Source organism: Leopardus geoffroyi, chromosome B3 (genome assembly GCF_018350155.1).
Source record: "Leopardus geoffroyi isolate Oge1 chromosome B3, O.geoffroyi_Oge1_pat1.0, whole genome shotgun sequence".
In the NCBI taxonomy this organism is placed as follows: domain Eukaryota; kingdom Metazoa; phylum Chordata; class Mammalia; order Carnivora; family Felidae; genus Leopardus; species Leopardus geoffroyi.
Genome location: NC_059337.1, coordinates 102,774,809 through 102,801,261, shown reverse-complemented (window position 1 = coordinate 102,801,261; position 26,453 = coordinate 102,774,809). Strand labels below are relative to the sequence as shown.

Genomic DNA, 26,453 nt, shown 5'->3' with positions numbered 1-26,453 from the left:
CACCCTAAATGATTAAAGCAGGACGTTTAAATAAACTCACTGGGTATCTGAGTGAAAAGGTAGATGCCTACTTCATTATAAAAACTTAAAAGTGACAGATTGAATAAAATGTAAAATCCAATGCTGTCAAATATGAGAGAATGATTTTAAAATCTTAGTAGGGGAGGTGCCTGCGTGGCTCAGTTGGTTGAATGTCTGACTCTTGATTTCCACAGGTCATGATCTCATGGTTCATGGGATCAAGCCTCTCGTTGGGCTCTGTGCTGACAACACGGAACCTACTTGGGATTCTCTCTCCCTCCTCTCTCTTCCCCTCTCCTACTCACACTGTGTGTGTCTCTCTCTCTCAAAATAAAAATAAACATTTTTTATAAATACATACATACATACACACACACACACACAATACTGACATATCTGGCTAAATACAAATTCTAAATATCTATTTGGGGAAAAGACACAATAAGGTTAAAAGATAAGCAAAAGATTGGAAGAATATTATTTGCAATATACAAAAAGGATTAATTTCCATGATATTAAAAACTTCATGCAATCCAATGGAAATGGAGGAGAGAGGGGACAGTATTTTAGTATAATACCATTGGTGTGAAACAAAACTGAAAAGACTGTGTAGTTTGCAAATACAGAAAAACTGGTTATGCTTGGGATGACAGGGACATTTTTTTCTGCATCATATTTTCAATGTTTGAATTTCTGACCACAGTATATATAGTAATTCTATAATACCAAAAACAATTTAAAAAGGAAAAAAGTCTGAGAGGCAAACTTAAAAAAGAAATTTAAAAAAATGTTTATTTATTTTTGAGGTAGGGAGGGGCAGAGAGAGAGACAGAGAATCCGAAGCAGGCTCCACACTGTCAGAGCAGAGCCCAACACTAGGCTCGAACTCACAAACCATGAGATCATGATCTGAGTAGACATCAAGAATTGGATGCTCAACCAAGTAAACCACACAGGCACTACTGAGAGACAAACTTTAAGTAGCTGAGGGACACTAAAGGATTTTTAAAGGGGAAGCAGAATGGATGGTTTAGCATTGTTGACAGATCCCTGGAGTACCTTTATAGAGAATGGATAGGAGAGATACCAGTTTGGAAATAGTTATTGATTCATTTCTCCATTCAACAAATGTTAAACACCTACTAGGGCTTGGCACTGAGCTAACCACTGGCACCAGTTAAAAATGTTGCAAGTTGTCTCTCCAAAAGGTCATATACCTACTTTGGGCAATGGTGCAAAGGAAATAAGGGAAACACCTATTGTTTGTTTCTTTCTTTTCTTTTCTTTCTTTCTTTCTTCCTTTGTGGTGCGGGGGTGGAGGGGAGGGATGCATATAGAACTTTTGCCATTTTAAGACATCTGTGAATAATATCCTTGTGGTATTCATTGTATTACAAAAGGACCAGGTATTCCTTGTAAGTATAACCCATATTTTGGCAACTCACTGAAGAAAAAAAACAAAAACGCAACATCAGCCTTGTTCTTACAAGTTCAAGATTCTTTGACTTTGGAAAGTCCAAGTCCTAAAAAAATCTCTAAAAGAAGAACTTCAAAGTCACCCTTACTCATTTTCTGTTCTTTTTAAAATTCTTTGGTTTTGTCAAGATATGAATAAAAAGAGGACACAATATTAACAGGCCAAAGGAAAAACATCTTAATGAATCATATTAAAGATATTTATAATTATGATTTAATCTGCATTGGTTTCTTTTTACAGACATGTTCCCATTTTATCACAGCCATCTGCTATTTCAACAGTAAGCCTGTTTTACCAAGTTTTAATAAAGACCATGACTATACATAAAATTTTTTTAAACTTTCTTACCATAAAACTTATTTGTTAAAAGTGCCCCCTAAGTGAAGAGGCAGAAAAAAGAAACCGCTGATGAATTTGGTAAAAAATTCACGCTACCATTTGGCTTAGGACATCTCAAAATGTGAGGGGTGTGGCACCAGCTCCTGGTTTACCACCACTTTAAAGCTAAGTGCTCTGCTTCACGATCTAGGGCTGAGAAAAAGAGCTTTTCTGAGGTTGCTGGTCAGCAGGCAATCACCGTCACCTTGACAAAACCAACTGGCTGAGTGAGCTTTCCATAAACCTATCATAATGTTACCATCATTCTTCCCAAACCATGCTGACAAGGTCCCTCATGTATAGATTTCCTATTGTAAATGCATGATGTGGGCAATACCAAAGCAAATGCAAGTCCCTTTCTGAGGAAGGGTATGGTTAAGCATGACAGTCACAGGACCTAGATATCGTAAGACAGTCCCAATTTCACAGTATTCTATTGTTTTCACATAAGGTGATCTTTTAAGTGTGTGATTCAAGATGATTTAATAGTTAGACTCATGAGAGTTTTTTTAAGTGAATACAAAGTTCAAAACACAGAAAAGAAAAAAAAAACAATCTTTCCAGACTCTCCTGAGTCTGAATTTTGGACCTGAGCACATAATCATATGGAAAAAACCTGGCCTAATCCTCCCAACCCATCCTAAGAGAAGCATTTCTTCCCAGGCAGGAGCTCACCAGAAATTACAAATGATTTTTAAAAACAAAGCAAACACGAAGAAAAAGCCATTAGCACATACAAGCTTCTAATTGAAACACAAAAGACGGTGAGGAAAGGAGAGACTAGAAAAGGGAGCAATAAACAGTGGTTTCCAGAAGCCCTTTTTGCAGAAATGTTTACTTTAGCAGTTGGATACTGCTGTACACTGGATCTTACAGAAATAATTACCATCTTCACAACTGTGAACAAACAAGAGAGTTCATCTGGTCATCTAATCTATTTCACATGTGCAATGTCAAATATTTATTTGTTCCTTTTATATCTTATTAAATATTTATTCTTTTTAGCCATAGCTGTCACTATCTTGAGCCACAAAATCTTTTATTTTTATTATTATTTTTTTAATATTTATTTTTGAGAGATTGACAGAGTGTGAGCCAGGAAGGGGCACAGAGAGAGGCAGACACAGAATCCGAAGCGGGCTCCAGGCTCTGAGCTGTCAGCACAGAGCCTGATGCGGCAGGGCTTGAACCCACAAACTGTAAGATGATGACTTGAGCTGAAGTCAGATGCTTAATCAACTGAGCCACCCAGATGCCCTCACAAAATGATTAAAAAAAAAAAAAAAAAAAAAAGATGTAAATATATGCATTCCTCAATAGAGGAATCCAGGAATTTCTTAAATGCCAGAGTGGCCCACATCCCCATTCTGAGACATCACAGGCAATTGCTTTTACTTGAGCTGCCATCTGGGTATCCTAGAACCTTCCTACTCTGACCTTATCCAAAAGGTAATCATCAATAGATAGGGGAGAATTTAGTGGACTGTGAGGTGGCCTGGTATGAAATTAAGGAAAAAGAGGGTCTACCTAACCCAATCACATCAAATCTAATGGGGGGAAAGGACAATGTATTTGAGCAGAAGAGATTAAGAGTGGAGACAAAGTCAGAAGACTGGAAGACTCGCTAGATGAGGGAGCAATAAATGCCTGCTTCAGAGTGGATGAGGTGACCAGATCAGCAGACCCAGCCAATGAAGGACAACAGGAATTGCTACAGACCTGGGACAATTAGATACTATCCCAATTCACCTCAAACCAAACTATGTGACCTGAAATTGTATTATGTGTTTCCTTACGTCCCACACATCCATATAAAAATCTAACAACAGGTCATGATTCAACACCTACTTTATGAAAAGAAAAAATATTCTACAATCAGAATTATTTCCTGACTGCATTTATATGACTTGCAAACCAGTAGGGGGTTGGCTAAGACTATTCAGATCCCCCTTAAATTGCTAAGGTTATCTACCTATTTATTCCCAGAATTATATCCCAGACTTCTGGATAATACTGGATGGTGGACTAAACACAAAGCTATTTGTTGCTCCTTCCCCAAACACTAAGATTTTTTTTTTTTAAAACACATAAACCCAATGGTACGAAGAGAACTGGAGACTGTAGTCACAAAACCTGGAGAGATGAAATATAAATGGCTAAAGGGTAAAGGACTCAAAGACTTAAGAAAACTGAATCCTAAGGTAAGCATCAGGGAACAACACTCCCCCAAAAGTATCAGCAGAGAATAAACGGGAAGGGTTAACAGAAAATCTTTCTTTTAAAAAAAAATGGGGTGGGGGCGCCTGGGTGGCGCAGTCGGTTAAGCGTCCGACTTCAGCCAGGTCACGATCTCGCGGTCCGTGAGTTCAAGCCCCGCGTCGGGCTCTGGGCTGATGGCTCAGAGCCTGGAGCCTGTTTCCGATTCTGTGTCTCCCTCTCTCTCTGCCCCTCCCCCGTTCATGCTCTGTCTCTCTCTGTCCCAAAAATAAATAAACGTTGAAAAAAAAATTAAAAAAAAAAATGGGGTGCCTGGGTGGCTCATTCAGCTAAGCATTCGACTTCGGCTCAGGTCATGATCTCATAGTTTGTGGGTTTGAGCCCTGTGTCAGGCTCTGTGCTGACAGCTTGGAGCCTGCTTCAGATCCTGTCTCCCCCTCTCTCTGCCCCTCCCCCCACTTGCATTTTCTCTCTCTCTCTCTCTCTCTCAAAAATATTGTTTTTTAACATTTATTTATATTTGGGAGACAGAGAAAGACAGCACAAGTGGGGGAGGGGCAGAGAGAGAATGAGACACAGACTCCGACGCAGGCTCCAGACTCTGAGGTGTTAGCACAGAGCCCAACGTGGGGCTCAAACCCACAAACCACGAAATCATGACCTGAGCTAAAGTCGGACGCTTAACCAACTGAGCCACCCAGATGCCCCAAAAATAAACTTTTTTTTTTAAAAGCTTACTTTGAGGAGAGCACACATGTGCAAGCAAGCAGGGGAGAGGCAGTGAGAGGGGAGAGAGAGAATCCCAAGCAAGCCCCACACTGCCAGCACACAGAGCCCAACACAGGGCTCCATCTTATGAACCATGAGACGATGACCTGGGCCAAAATCAAGAGTTGAACACTCAACTGACTGAGCCACCCAGGTGGCCCCAGAATATCTTTCTGAAATGCAATTCCAGATCCAGTTGTTCAGACAAATGTCCTTCCCTCTCTTGCAAAGGGCTGAAGATAATCTAAAGAAGGTTAAAACAGACGGTTATACAGACCAGGGAATCACCAAGTAAAGCGAAGGCAGTTTCAGTTAGCATAGGTACTAGATCTCTGTCCATGGTGTGTTGGTAAATATAAATGTTTAACAACTTGGGGGTAAGGGGAGGTGGAGACAAGGGTAATTATCTGTAATATCTGCTGAATTCTTGTGGTATAAATACTCTTACCATGGCTGCTTCAAGCTAAGAAATGATATCACTGTTCACAGAGATTAGATGAGATGCATGGTAGCCTATCATTAAATAGTATTTCCACCATACAGATTAGATGTAAATAATATCAAGAGCATCCATAATGACAAAATGTAATAAAATATTCAGGGGTAGTGAGTTTTTAGAATTTATTGATTTGATTTTTTTAATTTAACATCTAAGTTTGCATAATCTTTAATAATTGTCATATTTAGCAAACGGCTCACAAAGTTCCTGAAAATTTTAACAACTGTCTATGATGCGCTAATACTAGTCATCGACCCAGCCCTCTTTATTAATACCCTTTCCCAAAAGGCTGACAGTCAGGCCTTCACTTCCAGGCAAGGGAGATTAGAAAAAACTTTTCTGGAGAATATTAACAATTAGTCTAAGAGGAAAAATTATATTTTGCCATTATATGACAAATTCTCAAACTAAATTTGTCCAGCCAGATCTTCCTACAGTGAAGCTCACAATTGTAGAAGTCCTACTGCACATGCAGAGCTTTCAATCAGCATTCTAGGATCCTACTATTAAATATTAGCAAATAGCCAAGAATTGCTAGACCTCTCTAGCACAAAGAAATGAAACAGAAAAAACAAGTTGGAAGAGACAGCACATGCTTTGCAGGCATGTGACCTAGGCAGTCACACAGTGCCCTGCACTTAGAAGATCCCTGTGTTAGATTTAATGCTCTGCTGTTGCTGTCTTGAAATTCTCTAATAAATGTTAACAAGGGGCCCTGCAGATTATGTAGCTAGTCCTTACAGAGACTATGCAGGGTAAAGAAATTTCTGGGGGAAAAGATACCATGAATATATTCAGAAATATAAGAGAAAATATCGCAAACACAGTAAGAACAGTAAGTTAAAACAAAATAAAACTAAAAAGAATCAGAAAATGAAAGTGAGCAAAAGCATGCCTTTGGTAATTAAAAATGCAATAGCTAAAAGGAAAAACTCCTTAGAACAGCATAAGAAGATTGGAAGATCATTCCAGGAAGTCCAATATCAGAGCATCAAGAGTTTAAGAGAAAACTAAGAGGGGGAGAAAGTCAGGGTGCCTGGATGGCTCAGTTGGAAGAGCTTGGGATTATTGATCTCTGGGTTGTGAGTCTGAGCCCCACGTTGGGTATAGAGATTACTTACATGAAGTAAAAAAGAAAAAAAAGGAAAAGTCATGAACAAAATAGTTCCCAGATTGAAAGTGTTTGCCAAGTACTCAATGGAACCAAACTCACACTAAGGCACCTTATTGTGCAATTTCAAACACAGAGAAACGAAGAAAAGAACCAATCACATAAATTATCAGGAACCTAATGTATCAGAATACCTTCTGCCAAAACAAAAGCATAAGGCAAGAAACAGGGAAATAAGAGATCTAGAAAACAAGAAATCCAAAACAAAAAGGCAAGGAGCATCCTCAAGATGTGGATGAAGGGAAGTCCCAGGATAAGAGCTGTGCATAAAAAAAGTGGGCAATCAGTCCAGATGGAAGCACATCTTCAGGAATAAGGGAAACTAAGAGAATACTTTAACTGTCTGAACTTCCTGAAAGGAAATATGAACAAGTTGCAATTTGAGCTACATTAGAGAGAAGTTTAAAGTAAATAATAACAAAGAAAAATAAACATTTCAGGGAAAACCAAAAGTTGTACAGGAAAGTACAAGTGTTCATAGATTACTCCATGGCTTAACTGTGAATAGCATGTTCAGTCTTAACTGTATAAATACTGAATACCAATCTAAGCAAATTTATGAACAATTACACTAAGATCGGAGAAGAAAAAGGATACCTGTGGATGTTGAGAAAGAACTGAATCCTCATCTGCCGTAATGGAAAATCATGAGATACTACCTGAAGCTGAGAAATCAAGAAATCAGAATAATAAGCACGCTGTTAAGAACAACAGTGTTTAGGGACGTGTGGGTGGCTCAGTCAGTTAAGCATTCGACTTCAGCTCAGGTCATGATCTTGAGGTTCGTGGGCTGGAGCCCTGCATCGGGCTCCACGCTGACAGCTCAGAGCCTGGAGCCTGCTTCGGATTCTGTGTCTCCCCATCTCTCTGTCCCTCCCCTGCTCAAACTCTGTCTCTCTCTCTCTCCCTCTCAAAACTAAAACATTAAAAAAAATTTAAAGAATGACAGTGTTCAAGGGTGGCTGGGTGGCTTAGTTGGTTAAGCATTCGACTTTGGCTCAGGTCATGTTCTCATGGTTCATGAGTTCACACTGATGGAGCATGAGTTCATGCTGATGGTGCACAGGAGGCTGCTTCAGATTCTCTGTCTCTCTCTGCTCCTTCCCTGTTCACACACGTGCCCGCGCTCTCACAAAAATAAACTTAAACACACACACACACACACACACACACACACACACACACACAAAATGAGAGTGTTCAGAACTTGCTACCCCAAAATAAGGCGCCTTGGTATACTGAATATTTTAAACTGAAAAAACCTGCGGTGCCGGCAGGTGCCGGAAGGACTTCCTGACTTTCCCTTCTGTCCGGAAGCAGGTCCTAAGACCTTCATGTAAGAGATGTCCTTTCTATACCAGGAAAAGAACATCTTTATCTGTGTAGATGGAGGGTTACAGAGAGAAGTCAAAGGAAATGGCCTTGCCAAGTTTCCCCAGTTTAATACCCTGAGTGCATATTCTTTTGTCCTATCATGTTTTTCTATGACTTTCCACTCTTCCATCAAATCTAGTGCAGGGGCACCTGGAGGCTCAGTCAGTTAAGCGTCCGACTTCAGCTCAGGTCATGATCTCGTGGTTCGTGAGTTCGAGGCCCGCGTCTGGCTCTGTGCTGGCAGCTCAGAGCCTGGACAGCCTGCTTCAGATTCTAGGTCTCTCTCTCTCTCAAAAAAAAAAAAAAAATTTTTTTATCTAGTATAAAAATACTCAGACTGAACCATTTCTTCAGGTCTTCATTTCTTTATGAAGCCTCCTGTGTCACATAAAATTTTTATGAAATAAATTTGTATGCTTGTCTCTTGTTAATCTGTCTTTTGTCAGTTCAATTTACAGGGCCCCAGCTACAGAACCTAGAAGGGCATTAGGAAGAAAATTTTTCCTCCCCTACGAGAACAGAGAAATGCAAAAAAAATCAGATATAAGAAATTAAAATGTTTGCCTCTAGAGAGGGAGAAGTAGGAGATGAAGTGGGAGGAGAACTGTTGCTTTTCCAATCTTACAGAGCTATTAAATCTTTATGCACATTTACCACTTTGATAAAACATAAAATCATAACATGAAAAAAGCTAGCAGAAAAACTTCAGGATGTTTTAATTCATGATTCCTCTTTCAAGCTTACAAGTTTTGTCAACAAGAAATTTTTCTCCTTCTATTTGTTGTGGTATTTCCAAATTTTCTACAAAAATGTATTAGTTGTATAATAGAAACGTAATCACCTTACAATATTCAAAATCATCTATAACTCCAACTATTAGTTAGGGATATTACCATGTCCTATAATACCCAATCTGGCCCAGCTCAGGAAAAGGTGGTGGCTTACCTTCCAGGAGTTACCTCAGCAGTTTATACCAAATGTCTCCATATCTCACACTGGGTTTCCCTCTCCATGCCTACATTCTTTCAAAACACTATAAAGAGACTTTCCATTTAACTCTGAAAAATTCACATAAACATAATGAACTCTAGAGTTTGCCTTTAAGTGGGCAACAAATTCAATTTTTCATACCTTTATTATTCCCAAAACTAAACTTAAAGCTTTCAGTACACAGAAATTGTAATATAGCATATATTATGTTAACACAACTGTATAACATTTATTTGTTTTTATTCTGCATTTAAATAGCTGTCAGGTCAGCTATCAGTTGTCAGCTATGTATCTAACTAGAAAAGTTATTACGGTCAGAGTTTGCAAAACACAGTTCAGATAAATGTCACAGCCTCTGTTCACCTCCACAATGGATGATGAGGATGGACATGGTCATCATAGGATGTTTAAGAAGGGATCTGCTTAGCACAGAGAACTGAGCCAATCTGCAAACATATGTAGGCCAGCCAAGGCAGCTAGCTACACATGTTTTCACTTATTCCCTTAAGAGTGATTTGGTTTGTTTGGATTTGGTATAGAATCATTTCTGGATTTAAGAAAAACTAAACAAGGTTTTACAGCTTGTTATGCTGACAGGCAGAAAACCATGAAAAAAAATCCTAACCTAAAGAAGATTCCTTTTGCACTTAAAATTAAGGTAGGATAGACATACCTGAAGACATGATCTACATTTCTCATCTTCATCCCGCCTAATCATGGCAAAGATTGTCTTCATTATTAATTAGTAAACTCTGGCATGCAAATATGGCCTGTAGGATCATGAAGAGTTCCCCCACCCCACACACACACCCCTAACACCAGTAAAATGCCTCGCTGGCATAACATACCAAATTTTTCTCAAACTGGCAACCAAAACAAGCTGCTACCAGAAGATTGTTTTTTCTCAAAGTCAAATTAAATTTTGCCAATGTACACAAGAATATTCCAGATTAGTGGCTGTTAACCAATTTAATCTTATGACATTCAAAACTTCTTGTTCACACTAGAGTGCTTTAGGTAAATACTACTAATCTCTTCTGGCTTCTAGATACCTTGCAGACTTTGGGAAATTCATCTGGTTTCTTGCCCCCTCCAGCCACTCCATCTCAACCTCCAAAAAAATGCCTCCAGTTTTTTGTTTTGTTTTTGAAACAACTTGCTTTTTCCATCCTGAGTTTTCCTGAACTATTTCAGGGTTCTGACAATTTTGCCAGTGACTAAATCTCCTCCTGGGAATAGCTGCCTCATTATCACTATTAAAAACAGTCACTCCTAATACTGACTGATAAGGATCTGGAAACTTATTGTAACTTCGAGAATGCATATCCCACCCTACCCAATCCAAAGATAAATGCATCACAAATGGAATAACAGACTCACCACAGGACACAATCCCACAGGCTTTGTGTTCCAATTAAACTATTGAGTGTTGTGAATATTCCTAACTCTTACCAATATGAAGAATTTCTTACCATTTCCTTCCTCATAACTAATTAATACAGAAATTACTATGAGTCAAGCAAGCAAAACAAACGAGGCAAACAAAATACACACTCACACCCACACAATACACACACACACACACACACACACACACACACACACACACACACACAAACTCAACAGTAAATACCCTAATCCTAATGTTTTTAAGATAATACGGCCTTCCAACTGATCTATTTCAGAAATATCTGTGCAGTACATGTGCTGTGTGGGTAACTTTTGTTCTTGGCAAGCTAGTCCTCCTGGCTTAGAATATCAACAGCAGATAACCTCAAATAAGAGCTCTTTTCCTACAATCCCTCAAATGGAACAACCACTTAGAAACTTAATTCTTGCAGAAAAGCATATCCAAAATAGAGATGATCATAAATTTATTTCTATTATTGCCATTTTGGTTATATCTCACTTCCTCAGCATTAGTAAAAAGTCACATGATCATAATCCATCATTCTGGAAACCGGATAGTGATACAGAGATGACTCTCCATCCACTCACAGCCCCCCAAAAAGTAGTACCCAGAAGTTCTTTCACATCAGCCAGAAGCAACCTGGGCCCCTTTGTAGCCACTGAGGAGAACAGGAATTTAACCTTTTTTGTGCCTTAAATTTCCTTGGAGTACATGAAAACTGTAAACTCTCAGAATATTTTTTAAAACAAAACCATACACACAACGAAAACCAATTATGTTAAAATACTGTTATCAAAATATTTTTTGAAAACTCATTAGTATTAAATGCACCTTTTACGTTTGTAATATATAAAATAACAAGCTTCAATGACAAGCTATTAACTACCATAATTTCCAAATTATGACCAACATAAATGGTATCTTCAAGATATCTGCAACAACTGCAATGTGACATAAAAATATCTTTGATTCCAGGGGCGCCTGGGTGACTCAGTCAGTTAAGCGTCTGATTTTTGCTTTCACCTCAGGTCACGATCTTGCGGCTCCTGAGTTAGAGCCCCACATCGGGCTCCACGCTGACAGATTCTCTCTCTCTCTCTCTCTCTCTCTCTCTCTCTCTCCCTCCCTCCCTCTCTCTGCCCCTCCCTCACATGCACAGTCTCTGTTTCTCTCAAAATAAATAAATAAACTTAAAAAAATTAAATTAAAAAAATCTGTGATTCCACAAAGTCACAGGGACTGCTTGCTAATTTGCTGTGGTTTGAAGCAAATGTTAAATTTCAGTTAGAGATTAGTGAAAACAAGAATCTAACATTTTCCCATTTAAATTCATGGACCCCTGAAGCTTTTAAAATGTAATCATTCTGAAACAGAGATCTGCATCATTAAAGAGGCATTAGAGATCACTTGGTTCATCTCTTCTTTTTAAAGATAAGGGAACTAAGGAAGAATTGATGGTATAGCTCACCTGAAGTATCCTGACTGCAAATCACTGGGTTCTCTTTATGTATAGTAAACTACTGTTTTCTTTTGAAAACCCGAACTTCACATCTAGCAATACTTCGCACTTACCTCAAGCTTGCAACTCAGTTTCAGCATCTGTAAAATGAAGATAATAACCCAAATGTGGAAGAACCTTAACGTGAAAATCATATTTAAAATTCCATGTTAAAGTACTACAGCAGTACTTTTAAAGGTAAGGCTATTTATCAATGAACTCCGTAAAATATCAAAGACAAGTTATCCTTGCTCCTTGGTATACCTTAAGCATCGTTGAATTCTGACTTATTTAACACATTAACTATTTATTTTATGCTGCTAACTGTATCTCCCAAAGGATAAACTGACCCTAAAAAATAAGCCACTTCAAGTAGAAAATGATATGCTTAGTACAGAAAGTATTGGCTTTAGAGTCACACTACTATAAGATATAGGTCTGTAATTCTAGGTAAAATACTTGTTTTCTCTGGTCCTCCATTTCTGAATCAGTAAGATAGGAATAAATGCTAACAACCGTATGTGATTGCCAAGAAGGTCATTAAGTGTCAGTCCTTCTCTTAAAGGGGTCAATGAGGAATAGAAGATAACCTTGTAAAGCAGTGAGAACATTTGTTTTCTCCTCCTTCATCACTTGATACAGTTATTTAAAATAAGATGGGGGCACCTGGGTGGCTCAGTTGGTTAGCATCCTGATCCCCGATTTCAGCTCAGGTCAAGATCTCACAGTCGTGAGATGGAGCCCCTAGTCTGCGTCAGGCTCCGCGCTGGACGTGGAGCATGCTTAAGAGTGTCTCTCTCCCTCCCTCTGCCCATGCCCCGTGCGCACTCGCACTCACGCTCTCTCTCTCTCTCTCTCAAAAAAATAAAATAAAATAGGAATAAGGACCGCAGAAATAATATCCTCCTTTAATGGTCAGAATAGAATCTCTCAGCAATCTAAAACAGAGCCACTCAAATAGCCAGCAATTCTTTCCATAGAAAATCCTTGTTTAAAAATAAATTACACAATTGGGGCGCCTGGGTGGCACAGTCGGTTAAGCGTCCGACTTCAGCCAGGTCACGATCTCGCGGTCCGTGAGTTTGAGCCCCGCGTCGGGCTCTGGGCTGATGGCTCAGAGCCTGGAGCCTGTTTCCGATTCTGTGTCTCCCTCTCTCTCTGCTCCTCCCCCGTTCATGCTCTGTCTCTCTCTGTCCCAAAAATAAATAAACGTTGAAAAAATAAATAAATAAAATAAAAAAAATAAAATAAAATAAATTACACAATAAAGATTGTATTACTGTGCACTGAAAAAAGGAAGAAGATTAAAACTAAAGACCATTCCCAAATTTTTACACAGACAATAGTAAACAAACGTTTGGAGGACAAGAGTCACACAATTTAAACATGTAAGCACTTAAACATGCAAGTGAAAAAATAAATGCCAATAGAGGTAAGGCCACTAAACGTCTTTCCACAAAAATTGTTTTCTTTTCCTCCACAAAAAGAAATCAGGTGGTTGACTGTAGACATGTCAGAGTTATAGTGACAAATTTGCAAACATTTTAGTTGACTAGGAACAGAAAATACAGTAGGTAGTCAAAGGGAACACAAAAGGCTCATAGAACAAAGCAGATCTGTTAAACACTAGGGGCGGAAAAATGAGCCATTATCTGCCATGCCCTCCTGTCGCACCCTTTTATTTGTAGTCATAACTGCAAGCTGTTTTAAAGACAATGGCAATGTTATTAAGGGTACCTTCATGCTGTGCCAAAGCACATACACACAGCAATTCGGAACAATCAGTCTTACTTTCATGAGAGCAAAAGTTGTGGCCAAATGAAATGGGTGGATACCATATTAAACAATCTTGGAATTAGCTAATAGGATATAGGAAAAAATGATCCTAATGCAGATGCTAAATTCTCTTCCTTCTTTACACAATAAAAATTTTTTATTATCTGAAAAGCACTCAGGGAGGAAGGTTCCATTTAGTAAGACCTAAATATGGCCTGTTTTTAAACACATAGATGTTTATTATTTCCTTGCATAATCCATAAACTTAAAATATGTGCTGGATACTAGATGCAACGTTATAACTTTCAAAAGGATGCTGTGTAGAAACAACTAAGTGGAAACCTTTAAATATAACACTGCAACTCTACAGAAAACCATGTGTTTCACAAATATTTCATAGAAGTAGAAATTCACTGCAGGCAACAAGTAGCAACATAAAACTTGGTTTGTAGGAGTACTCCACTGTTCTTACACAGATTTAAAATGTGGCACTTTATCTGTCATTGTGGCTTGTCGATATTTTATTCAATCTACATTAATTACATTACTTCATGCTTTATTAACGGACTTCAAAGCAAAATCGGAAGAAGTATAAAAAAGACATTTAACAAGGTTATGACTTTATAATCACACCAACACGGCCTTATACATACACACAGTACACAGTAGTGTATGAAGTGTAGTAGAGGAAAAATGGGGTCTAAAATTCAGGCCTGGGAGAAATCCTGTTCAGTGAAAATTTTTATGAAACATTTTTCATAGGTTGTTTTTAAAACTCATATTTTTGAAACCTTCTTTCCAGATGCAATTCTAATGCATTAATTAGAATTTATATTTTATATCAATTAATAGCTAGTGTGAGAGAAGTCTATTGCTCACACTAAACTGAAAGGGGAGTGTCTTCTCAGATGAGCTATTTTTAAAAGAATCCCAAGGATTTAAGCTCTTCTTGGGCACTTCCTCAGAGACAGCCTTAGTGTGCCAAGAACCATTCAACATCATTTTTGCCACAAAGAACAAAAACCAAGTAGGTAAAACCCATATTTTGTAATAAACCTCGTAAATATATTTTGAAAAACAAACCAGTCTCACACAGCTCCAAACCTAGAAAGATGATTACAATAAACATGGGTCGGCCTCTAAATTATTTGCAATTTACAGTGATTTTAGACAAAATCATTTTATCATTATTTAAGAGTGAGGCCATATTTTTCCATTTTCTTAAGTTTGTATTTTAATTACAGTTAGTTAACACAATAGTGTTACATTAGTTTCGGCATACAATATAGTAATTCAACAGTTCCATACATCACCCTGTGCTCATCACAACAAGTGCACTCCTTAATTTCTGAGGCCATACATGTAAACTTCTCCGGCAATTTAGGGTAAGAATGAGGTAAGAAAGCACTACAAAAAAAACAAAACAGAGGTATATCTCATGTTTCAAAATGGCATTCCCAAAAAACTGCCCAAGTCAAATTTTTGAACTAGCTTCTATTATCCTCTTCATCTCTAAAAACCGAACTGTGTAACACTCCCTGCCCCTCTGGGGGGGGGGGGGGGGAATAAATAATAAAAACATGTACAATGCTGCAAACCTATTGTATACTAAATTATACAAGTAGTAAATTATTTTTAAAACAAAATAAAATATAAATGAGAAAATTCTGTTTTCTGTATTTGTGACCTACTTAAAGGTCAAAAGAAAACTGAATAGAACATAGAAGACTAATCAACCCTTCATTTCAATCAAACCCCCACACCTCACCCACCCTCACAACTTTGAAGTACAGGAACTCTGCTATTCTCTTGACATTTGTGGAAGCTGCAGTTTGGCATATTTTGTTTGTTGCTTTTGTTTTGCAATTAACTGCTATGGATCAAAGAAAAAAATCATTCAAAAAGAAAATTATTCAAGTTCACAATAAAATAAAGTGGTAGGTGAGTACAGGAAGCCTGAAATATGGAAGAATTCATTGAAAGTTTCCCCCCACTACAAATGGCTTAAGATTATGTCTAATTAGTACCCAAACTTACATATTCTGAAAGATATTTTCATGGACAAGAAAGACAGTGATGCTGTTTATAAGACAGGGGCTGGTGCTTCAAGCATTAGAGATAATCTGCTATTCCCAACATAAAAAATACAGCACTCAAGGCTAGCAGATTTTTTTAAGTTTTTCACAATAGAATGAGGTTACCATCGTAAAAATTAAATTCACAAACATAAACACACACCTAAAGGTAATTTCATCAGAATTGAGACATATACCTCTCTCATATTAAACAATATCATCACTTTAGCAGCAGACAAGTCACTGTAACTAAGCAATAAATCCAAATACTATTCTTTCCCTTGAGAATCACATTGCTTATTTTTCTGATGTAAAATTCTAATTTGTTTAATATATGCAAATACCTACACATTCTTTATAAATACCCGTTACTGAGGCCTTCTTAAACCCAAATATTAAATGAGGTGATATTTCCCTCCATGATTTAGCTTCATCCTAAAAATTTTCCTCCAGGTTCTGTCTGAAATCTATCAAGATACCTAAATTTGATTATTGTACTAGTATGTGGTACTTCTCACATTAAAATTACTTTTTAGCATCAATCCATTAAAAAACAAAAACAAAAAACTGACCCCTAGTCAGGTACAAAATCAGTCATTCTCAAAATGCCAATTCTCCTCAAAAGATTAAGCATGCAATTTTACAGTGACAAAGTCTATGTTATTCAGGGAAGTCACAGTAGTTGAATTTCATATACATCAAAACCCTCATTTCAGATGCCACCTTAACTCCAAATCTAGTATTACACGAAGGAGAACATCATTTGTTAGGAAAACCTCACAAAATCCTCCTCCTTACTGTGGAAATAACCAGAAAAGAGGTTCTATATCTTCCAACACCTACTGAGGGTGGTATCAGATTCCTGGAAAGTGGCATAAAATTTGTTTATCACAAGGACATACAGAGGTTTAGAAATACGGGACTTGTTCATTGCTTTATTCTTTTAAGAATCAAAGATGGAGAACAGAGTAAAAATTCTAAAAGTCTAAAAGCAAATGCATAAAATACTCAGCTATGAAGTCCAGTTTTGTAATGTTACCAACAAGCAAGTTCTGAGAACTAAGTAAGGCAATTATAATTAACACACTTATTTACCTAAAACCTAATCTTCAGTATTAATTCAGCTCCTGGCAACATTAACAAAATATTTCAGTTCCTAGCTTTAAAAGAAAAAACAAAAAACTAGACTGTTTCAAGTTAGGTGTTTTAATGCATTTTGATAATAGCTCCTCAAAGTTGGTCTTTCCAAAATCATGAACAATCATCACTGAACACTTAGTATTTCCCAAGCCTTAAATGAGGCCCAAAGGACAAATAAATAAGACAAACACCATCCTAGTCCTCCTATGGTGCTGACATTCTAACAGAGAAGACAGAAAAATAGTTACGTAACGAGTAAGAACTAAAACTAACTATGTAAAACTCTTGGAAGAAACTGGGCAATGAATCTTCTTGAATTAGGCAATGGTTTCTTACATATGACACCAAAAGTACAAGCAACAGAAGAAAAAACAGACTCCAGCAAATTTAAAATGTTAAATTTTAACTATCAAGAAAGTGAAAAACACAACCTCCCACAATGGGAGAAAATACTTGCAAATTATGTATCTGATAAGGAATCTGTATCTAGAAGATATAATGAATTCTTGTACCCCAGTAATACAAAGACAACACAATTAAATACTGGGGAAAGGAAATAAATAATTTCTCCAAAGATATACTACTAATAAACACATGAATAAATGCCCAACATCATTAGCTATCAGGAAAATGCAAATCAAAACCACAATGAGATTACTTCACACCCCCCAGAATGGCAAGAATTGAAAAGTGAAAATAAATGTTAGCAAGGACATGGATAAATTGGAATCTTCATATACTGGTATTAGAAATGTAAAAAGTATACAGCAGCATTGGAAAACAATTTGGCAGTTTTTCAAAAGGTTAAACATAGAGTTACCATACGACCCAGCAATTTCACTCTTAAAGATGTATAAATTCAAGAAATGAAAACATACGTCCACATAAAAACCTGTACATGGATGTTCACAATACCATTATTCCTAACAGCCAGAAAGTGGAAACAACCTAAATGTCCATCAATTGATGAACAAATAAACAAACTGTGTATATCCATACAACGGAATACTATTCAACCATAAAAAGAAATGACTTACTGGTATGTACTAGAACATGGATGAACCTTGAAAACATTATGCAAAATGAAAGAAAACAAACACAAAAGATCACACACATGGTTCTATTTATATGAAACGTCCAGAAAAGCAACTCTTGACAGACAGAAAGCAGATTTTCTGGGAGGAGTAGAGGGTATGTGAAACGACCCCTACTGGGTATAGGGACCCTTTCTGCTATCTTCATGACAGCAAGTGGTACTCTTACAACTTGAATCAAATGCTCTAAAATTGATTTTGGTGATGGTTACATAACTCTGTGGATAGCATTGAACTGCACACTTTAAATGAGTTAACCATGTGGTATATGAATTCTATTTCAATAAAGCTGTTACTAAAAACATAATAATAATGTTTACAAAGTACTGTGAAAAAGTACAGGGTATTAAGGAAACATATAAAAGGAATCTTAACCTAAACTGGGGAATCAGAGGAGGGTTAAATGAAGACCTGGATGCATAAGCATTTTTAAAGCATCCAAGTGCATGGTATGTCTGAATTGAATAGCTACTAGTAGCCAAGAGAATTCAAGAATGGATGGACTAGAGTGACAAGGTGGAAGAGATAGTAATAATATAGCTTACATTATTGAACCTTTACCTATGTGCCAGGCACCGCTTACTGCCAAGTCTTAAATACTGTATAATGAATCCTAATAGCTCTGAGGTATGGATGGTTATTATCTCCAATTTTACAGTTAAGGAAACTGAGGCATAGTGAAGGAAAGTTAACTTGCCCAAGGTCACAGCAAGTGGTGCTATCATGACTTCAACCTAAACATCCTGGCCCCAGAGTCCTACACTTCACAACCCACCTTTCCCTGGAACTCTCTATGGACTACAACAGACATAGCTTTGTATATTCTCTCCGGTAACAGTAACCAGATTATGTTATACATTTATACACAAGTTCTTTTGGTTGAACACAAGATGAAGTACTTGAGTTTAGAAACCATGTTTTATAATACTTATTAACCTTTAAACTCTGGAATCATACTCAGCAAGGCAGGCTGATCACTCACTAGCAGTTCTGAGAATTGACACTTCCTAAAAGACTGTCTCTCAATTAACTTGGGGGGACACTTACTCATTATCGCCATTTTGTTTGTTTGGTACGTGTGTGTGTGTGTGTGTGTGTGTGTGTGTCTCCTAAACCAACAGAGTGGAATATACTTAGAACTTGTTAGTGTTTGTGTAAGAAAGTGAATCAAGCTTAAGTTTCTAGCATGAACATCCACATGGATAACAGTGTCTACTATAGAGTCCCAGAAAAGATGGCTGGGAGAAAAATTCTGAGTTCAATTTTGGACAAATTGAGCTGGAGGAACTGAGAGACATCCAAATCAAAATGAATAACACACAATTAGATCTGTGGACCCGGTCCTCAGATGAACGGATCGAAGAGGTAAATTTGCAAGTTTTGGCACATAGCATAGTAATTGAAGCCATGATAAAAAAAACAAACAAACAAAAAAAAAAAAAAAACACAGAAACAAAAACAAAAAAAACTAAACGCCTAAGTAGAAAGCACAGAGAAAAAGTCTTAAGACATTAGTTTTCAAATTTGAGCAAGCATCACAATCACATGGAAGGTTTGTTAAAACATAGACGACTGGGTCCCATCCCCAGAGCTTCTGAATCAGTAGATCTGGGTAGGGCCTGAGGATTTTCACTTCTAACAAGTTCCCAGGTGATGCTGATGCTTCTGGTCTGGGGAACCACACTTGGGAGAACCAATGGCCTATAGCAAAGCCCTATAAAACTCTGTTAAAGCAGAGAATAAGGAACTTACAAAGGGGAACAAGACAAGCCTAAGAGTAAGGTAGGAAAAATACTACTACCAATTAAATTTTTACCAAGCAATCTCCTAACTGATAATCCACTGGAAACTTAAATTCTACTTGCAACAAGTATTTATTGAGCACTCACCATATGCCAGGCACCTCTGTTCTCTGTAACCTGATCTTATCTTCTCTCTTGGCCTCTGAAATACCACACACTCCTCTGCTGTTCCTGTTTCTTCGTTGAACACCTATGTATCTGTTCTCTTACTCCTCTCCTTCTGTCCACTCAAAACATTTCAAGGTTCCCTAGGATTCTGCATCTTTTCTTCATCATGCAAGCTCTCCCAGAGCAAGTTTACCTAACCCTATAACCCTGAATACCATCCAGCTGCCAATAATTCTCCCATACTTCATCTCTAGAACCCAACTGCCTCTGGGCTTCAGATCCTATTTCCAACTGCCAACCCAACTGGACACTTACACACAAAGCCCCTTTCCATAGTTTCTCTCCAAGAAACTTAACCAGCCACCCAGAGACCCAAGCCAAGTATCTGTGGGTCCTCCCCACCCCCCCCTTTTTTTTTTTTTGAAGTTTATTTATTTTAGAAATCTCTATACCCAATGTGGGGCTTGAAGTCACAAACCCAAGATCAAGAGTTGCACCCTCTTCCAACCAAGCCACCCAGGTGTCCCAGGTATCTGTTAATCTTCCTAAAGCAACTGTTCTCAACTTTAGTTGATTAGAACCTCCCTGGAAGTTTTGGGTTTTTTTTTTTTAAAGAATACCTCGCTTGTAGGTCTAATAATATGACAACAAAAATCTTGTGTCCTTAACACATATGCATGTAAAATGCTTAGCAAAAAATGCTGTGAGCACTCAAAACAGGTAACTTTGCTTTTATTGTTTTTTAATGTTTATTTTGAGAGAGAGAGAGAACATACATGATCTGGGGAGGAGCAGAGAGAGAGAGAGACGGAGAGAGGGAGAAAATCCCAAGCAGGCTCCACACTGTCAGCGCAGAGGCCGGCATGGGGCTCAAACGCACAAAATGTGAGATCATGACCTGAGCCAAAATCAAGAGTCGGACACTTACCTAACTGAGCCACCTAGCCACCCCAAACAGGTAACTATCTTTATAAACACTTCAAATTTCAGCTCATCTGAGGTCTTTTCTGAATGAATCAACACTTTAAGTTGCTAATAACAAGAAACAAATGAAAACAAGGGCATCTGGGTGGTTGAGTGGGTTGAGCAACCAGCTCCTAATTTCAGCTCAGGTCATGATTTCACAGTCCTTAAACTGAGCCCAGCATCAGGTTCCTCCATGAGCAAGGAGCCTTCTTAGGATTCTCTCTTTCCCCCTCTGCCCCTCTCCAGTTTGTGCGCACTCTCTCACTCTCCCTGTCTCTAAAGTAAAATTAAAACATCAGGGGCCCCTGGGTGGCTCAGTTGGTTAAGTCCAACTCTTGATTTCAGCTCAGGTCATGATCTTGCGGGTTGGGAGTTTACACCCCATGTCGGGCTCTGCACTGACAGTGTGGAACCTACTTGGAATTCTCTCTCTCTGCCCCTCCTCCCTCCCAAAATAAATAAACTTAAAAAAAATTTTTTTTAATATTTATCCAATGAAAACAAAAAATTGTTTATAAGTCTCTCTAATGTAAATTTATAAAACTTAGGATCAAAGTCATATTCCTACTGTTGCCAAATATCCTTTGGGTATAGATCTTTACAGTGATTCCTAAAGGGAATAGTAAAATTGTTAAATAGGTACATCACTGGAATCATGGTTGAAATTTGGCCAATGGATAAGACAACACAGACCAGTGAGTGAGGTCTGTTGTTCATACAGCCAATTCACAGAGACACTGGTGAGCCATAAATGGAAAAAAAGAGACACGAATATATTCAAACAAGCTAATAAAGAGAAGCCCATTATATGACACAGTTTGCAAATGAGACATCCAACTCTGTAGTGATATCAAAAAAAAACTTGCACCTCTCCTCTTTAGTGTTATTTTGTATTTTGAGTATTTTCAAAAGAGAATGATGAAGATTTAAAATAGCCGCTATCTGCCAAAGTATAATGCTTTGTTTGTGTCTCCTGTCCAATGTTAGCAAATCTACTTTTTCTTGACAAGACATGCAGAAACGGGCAAATGCTGAGTTAGTACGTTCATTTAAGGATACAGAATTCTGCCATTTTTACCCCCTGATGGCCAGTTTCTTAAAACCTGAGCACAACAGGACAACTAGAAAATAGCCTGGAATATGTCAGAAAACCAAGGAATAAAAGCTGCCAAAAATTGCAACTAAAATAAAGGACAACGGTTGGTTTTATTTGGTTGGTTGTTTGCTTTAGCTGAACAAATTAATTTGTCTTACAAATGAAATAAGTTACATATTTTAAAAATAAAATGTGTATCCAAATACCACTAGAGTATATAAACATCTATTTTTTTTTTAATATTTATTTTTGAGAGAGAGAGAGGGAGAGACAGCATGAACGGGGGAATGGCAGCGAGAGAGGGAGACACAGAATTCAAAGCAGGCTCCAGGCTCTGAGCTGTCAGCACAGAGCCCAACGCGGGGCTCAAACTCACGAACCCATGAGATCATGACGGGAGCCAAAGTCAGATGCTTAACCAAATGAGTCACCCAGGTGCCCCTATAAACACATTTAAAAAACAAAAACAAAAAAACATCCTTTCCGAAACCTGACTGCCTGGTAAGTGGAGAAGGACTTAAAGCTGTTTCCAGAAATGCAATTACTGAAGATAAGCTTTATTTACATTTATGATACAGTCATAAAGGTATTTGGACTGTGGAAAGCAGAGAAAGTTTGGAAACCCCCCCCCCCTTTTTTTAAAGAACGATACCTGTTATGTATGAAGTAAGCATATTACCAAATAGGAGAGAAACACAGATACTGATTAGAGCTATGAAAACCTAATAATGTGGGTGAAGAGTAAAGAAAAAAGAAATTTAAAATCTTTTTTCCAGTTTTACTTTTCTAGATTTGGGAAAATCTTTAACTTTTACATTTTAAAAATGAACAAAATGTGTATATAATCTAAAGGTTACCTATTTCCAGTATGACTTTTGAGTCCTTTTTATAACCCATTCTCTAAGAGGTCACACAGCCTGAACCTCTCCAGTGGCAGAAAAGGCATTCCACCAACAAAGACTGTTCAACTTCAGAGACTTTTACCAAAGGAAGGCATAGAGTGCTTTTCCAACCTCAAAATCTAAATGCAAAAGGAAGTTTATTTAATACCATCATAGTATTAGACCCTGGTACATTCAAGGTCACAAATTCATGAGGGTACATAAAGCACATCTCGCGTGGTTTTCGGCAGGTCACCAAGCCAGGTGACAAAACCAAGAACCTTTCTCAGGAGTCCACCTGGATTCCCAGTAGGGAAAGGAAGTGTGATAGTTGCAATAGCAACCAAGCAAAAAACTGCTAGTTAATTCACTTGTGAATAAATTTACTATTATACACGGATCTCCTAATAAACTACAGAAATTTAAGAAACTGATCATTGTCCTGCTTTTGTTGTTCTCTGTTACATCCAACGAGTGGTATTCTATCATATCAGAATAACCCAGGCCAATGTGGGTGCCTTCTACTCCAGGCAATGAATGTACAATGCCCTTGACTATTATACTCCACTCTGCTCCAATGTGCTCAACAGACCCCTCACATAATTTAAAAGAAAAAAAAATACTTCTCACCCACTTGGACACAGAACAAGAGCCTTCCAACAGGTCCAATGAAATAACTCCTTTACATCAGCCCCACAGGACCCATATGAATGACAGTCTTCAAGGGAAACTGAAATTGTCTGTCTTTACCACCCTTGTACCCAGACTCTTCTCTAAGGGCACATCTCTTCTCAGGCAGTTACCTGGCCTAGTAAACATGGCTTCCTGCCCTTTACACTTAACATCTGCCTAGACCTGCTGGTTCTCAACACCCTTTGCCCTCTTTTACAAATGTGATTATTTTTATTTGGGGACAGGAAATGGAAGCAAGATGAGGAAGAAGGAAATTAAGGGGATTAAAAAAAAAAAGTTCTCGTGGCTTCAAAAGTTCCAAAAAATTTATAACTATGGAAATAGATAACAGGATCCAAGTTCTTCCCTTCCCAACAGCTCCCCACAGGCTACCACCTATGAAATTGGAAGCTCCAATCCTAATTTAGCTCCATGGGAGGGCCAGGGTGGGGGGAGTAACCAGTTATCAAATCCTAATTTGTGATATTTAGTAAAAACAGTAAATTATGATGTCACAGACTATTTAAATATAGTAATTTACACAAAAGACCCCCCCCTCCGCAATGGTTAAGCAAAATATCACCTCAATTCCTGTAAAGCCTGGATTCTACTCTAAGAGTAGCCATTTTTTCTTCGCTCTATGACACTGGGTGAGTCACTACTTCTGAGTCTGATACTTCAGAGTTGTGGTGAGGATCAGATCCCTTAGCAGAGTACACACTCGATAATATAATTAGACAGAATGGTCCTGTCTACTTTGTTCAAAGCAAACCAAAATTAGTGCTCACTCTTATGTAATCATTTTTCAACAACTCGGTCAGTTCTTGTAATGGTGTTAAGACATAGGTGGCATTTAACATTTTACTGAAAGAAAGAATAGCCTATGCTTAAAACGAGAGTTCTGTAAAGAGTTCTAGAAATTAACGCATATTAAAACATTGTATCGGGGCTCAGTCCGTTAAGCATCTGATTTCGGCTCAGGTCATGATCTCACTTGCGGTTTGTGAGTTAGAGCCCCGCGTTGGGCTCTGTGCTGACAGCTCAGAGCCTGGAAGCCCGCTTCAGATTCTGTGTGTGTCTCTCTCTGTGCCCCTTCCCTGCTTGTGCGCTCGCTCTCTCTCGCTCTCTCTCTCAAAAATAATGAGTAAACTTGATTATATAAAAAAAAAATTTATCTATTTATCTAGGTTGTTCTATTGTATCAGAATAACATAGGCCACTGTGGGTACTTTCTACCCCAGTCAATGAATGTACAATGTCCTTGACTGTTTCTCCTACTCTACTCTGCTCCAGTATGCTCAACATATTTGTTTTCAGAGTTTATTCCAGAAAAGAAACATGAAACCATCTTGCTTAAATTAAGGAACATTAGGAGCAAACTTGCCCCAGAATCTCTTTACAAGCTCTGACGCTTAGCTTCTTTGCTACTTCTTTATTCACCAAAAGAGATATAGATGTCGTTCAAATCACAGGCAAGTCCCTTACACTTTGATGTATTTGCCCAAAGACTAGTTAGATTAGATTTAGAAAGGACCTTCCCAAAGAAGGAAAACCAATTTCTTAGCCTTTAATCAATTCTTCTTTAAACCCAGGAAATACCATACAATTTGTTTCCCATAGCTAATAAGTAACTTAGCACTACTTTATAATTATTAAGCCTATTCTAGTCAGAGTACTCAGATTAGCTGCTAGCTATGAGAAAAATAACTACTAAAGGGAGTTTCCTTGAGGAGATTCCTCTATCCCTATACTTTCCCCCAAACAAGAGATGACAATCACTTGATGTGAGCAAGGGTGTATAAATTTCTATACTATTCTTGTTTTTTTGTTTTGTTTTTGTTTGTTTTTTTTGCAACCAGGACCTGGCAGAATGACTACTGCAAAGAAGGTGGCAAAAAAGAAGGGCTGTTTGGCTATCAACAAGGTAGTATTCAAAGAATACACCATCAACATTCACAAGCACATCTATGGAGTGGGTTTCAAGAAGAGTGCCCCTCAGGTACTCAAAGACATCCGGAAATTTGCCATGAAAGAGATGTGCACATGGACACCAGGTTCAACAAAGCTGTCTGGGCAAAAGGCATAAGAAATGTTCCATACCACATATGTGCGCGGTTGACCAGAAAACGTAACAAGGATAAAAATTCACCAAACAAGCTCTATACGTTGGTTACCTATGCACCTGTCACCACTCTTCAAAATCTACAGGCAATTAATGTGGGTGAGAACTAAATGCTGTCAAATAAAGGTATAAAACTGCAAAATAAATAAATTTAATTTCTATACTATTAGCTAGCCTAACATCATATAAATTTCCTACACAACGAAGCAGGGGCAAGCAGAAGCTAAGTGTACTAGATGGTCCAAATGTCTGATTCTAGCTGATAAAAAGAATTCCAAAAGTCATCTCCATTTGGATGTTCTGTTATTCAAACCTAGAAGCTTAGCTGAAATACTCTTACCAGTAAACTATTTTAAGGCCTCATGAAAGAAAACTGTCATTTAAGAAACCAGAAACTGCAAGAAAGAAGAAGAAGAAGAAGAAGAAGAAGAAGAAGAAGAAGAAGAAGAGGAGAGGAGGAGGAGGAGGAGGAGGAGGAAGGGGAAGAGGAGGAGGGAGAGGGGGAAGAGGAGGAGGGGGAGGGGGAAGGGGAGGAGGGGGAAGAGGAGGAGGGGGAGGGGAAGGGGAGGAGGGGGAAGAGGAGGAGGGGGAGGGGGAAGGGGAGGGAGGAGAAGGGGAGGGGGAAGGGGAAGAGAGGAGGAGGAGGAGGAGGAGAGAAATGGTCTTTCATGGTTGTTCTCATTAGACTTTCTGCACGTTTCTCTGCAACCACCTTGTCCTTCCTTGCTGCTGGAGCTATACCTACATCTTTCGACCAGTCTGTTTGCCTGGTCCCTAGTTCCCTATGGCCACCTCTGCTGCTCTGTCTTCCTAGTGGTCCAATCACTGTTTTTCTTGTACTAGGACTGACCTAATGCCCATCTTCTGCTGTACTATCTGTCAGACAGCAACCACAGAGGTCGGTGGGGAAAGGGAGA

The 26,453-nt window shown here is 38.3% G+C and overlaps 1 protein-coding gene and 1 pseudogene across 5 annotated transcripts in view; one reads left to right on the top strand and one right to left on the bottom strand.

Annotated features, from left to right (window-relative positions):
* FBXO34 (F-box protein 34) overlaps positions 1-26,453 on the bottom strand; it is an 88,062-nt gene that overhangs the window by 34,985 nt on the left and 26,624 nt on the right. Inside the window, exon 1 of one of the 5 annotated variants that reach the window (XM_045451043.1) lies at positions 11,775-11,793. The exons of the other annotated variants lie outside the window; for them this stretch is intronic. The gene's annotated coding sequence lies outside the window, so the exon portion shown is untranslated. Of the gene's footprint in view, positions 1-11,774; positions 11,794-26,453 lie in introns of those variants that run through there. 5 annotated transcript variants of the gene reach the window in all.
* Positions 25,177-26,008, top strand: LOC123583877 (annotated as a pseudogene).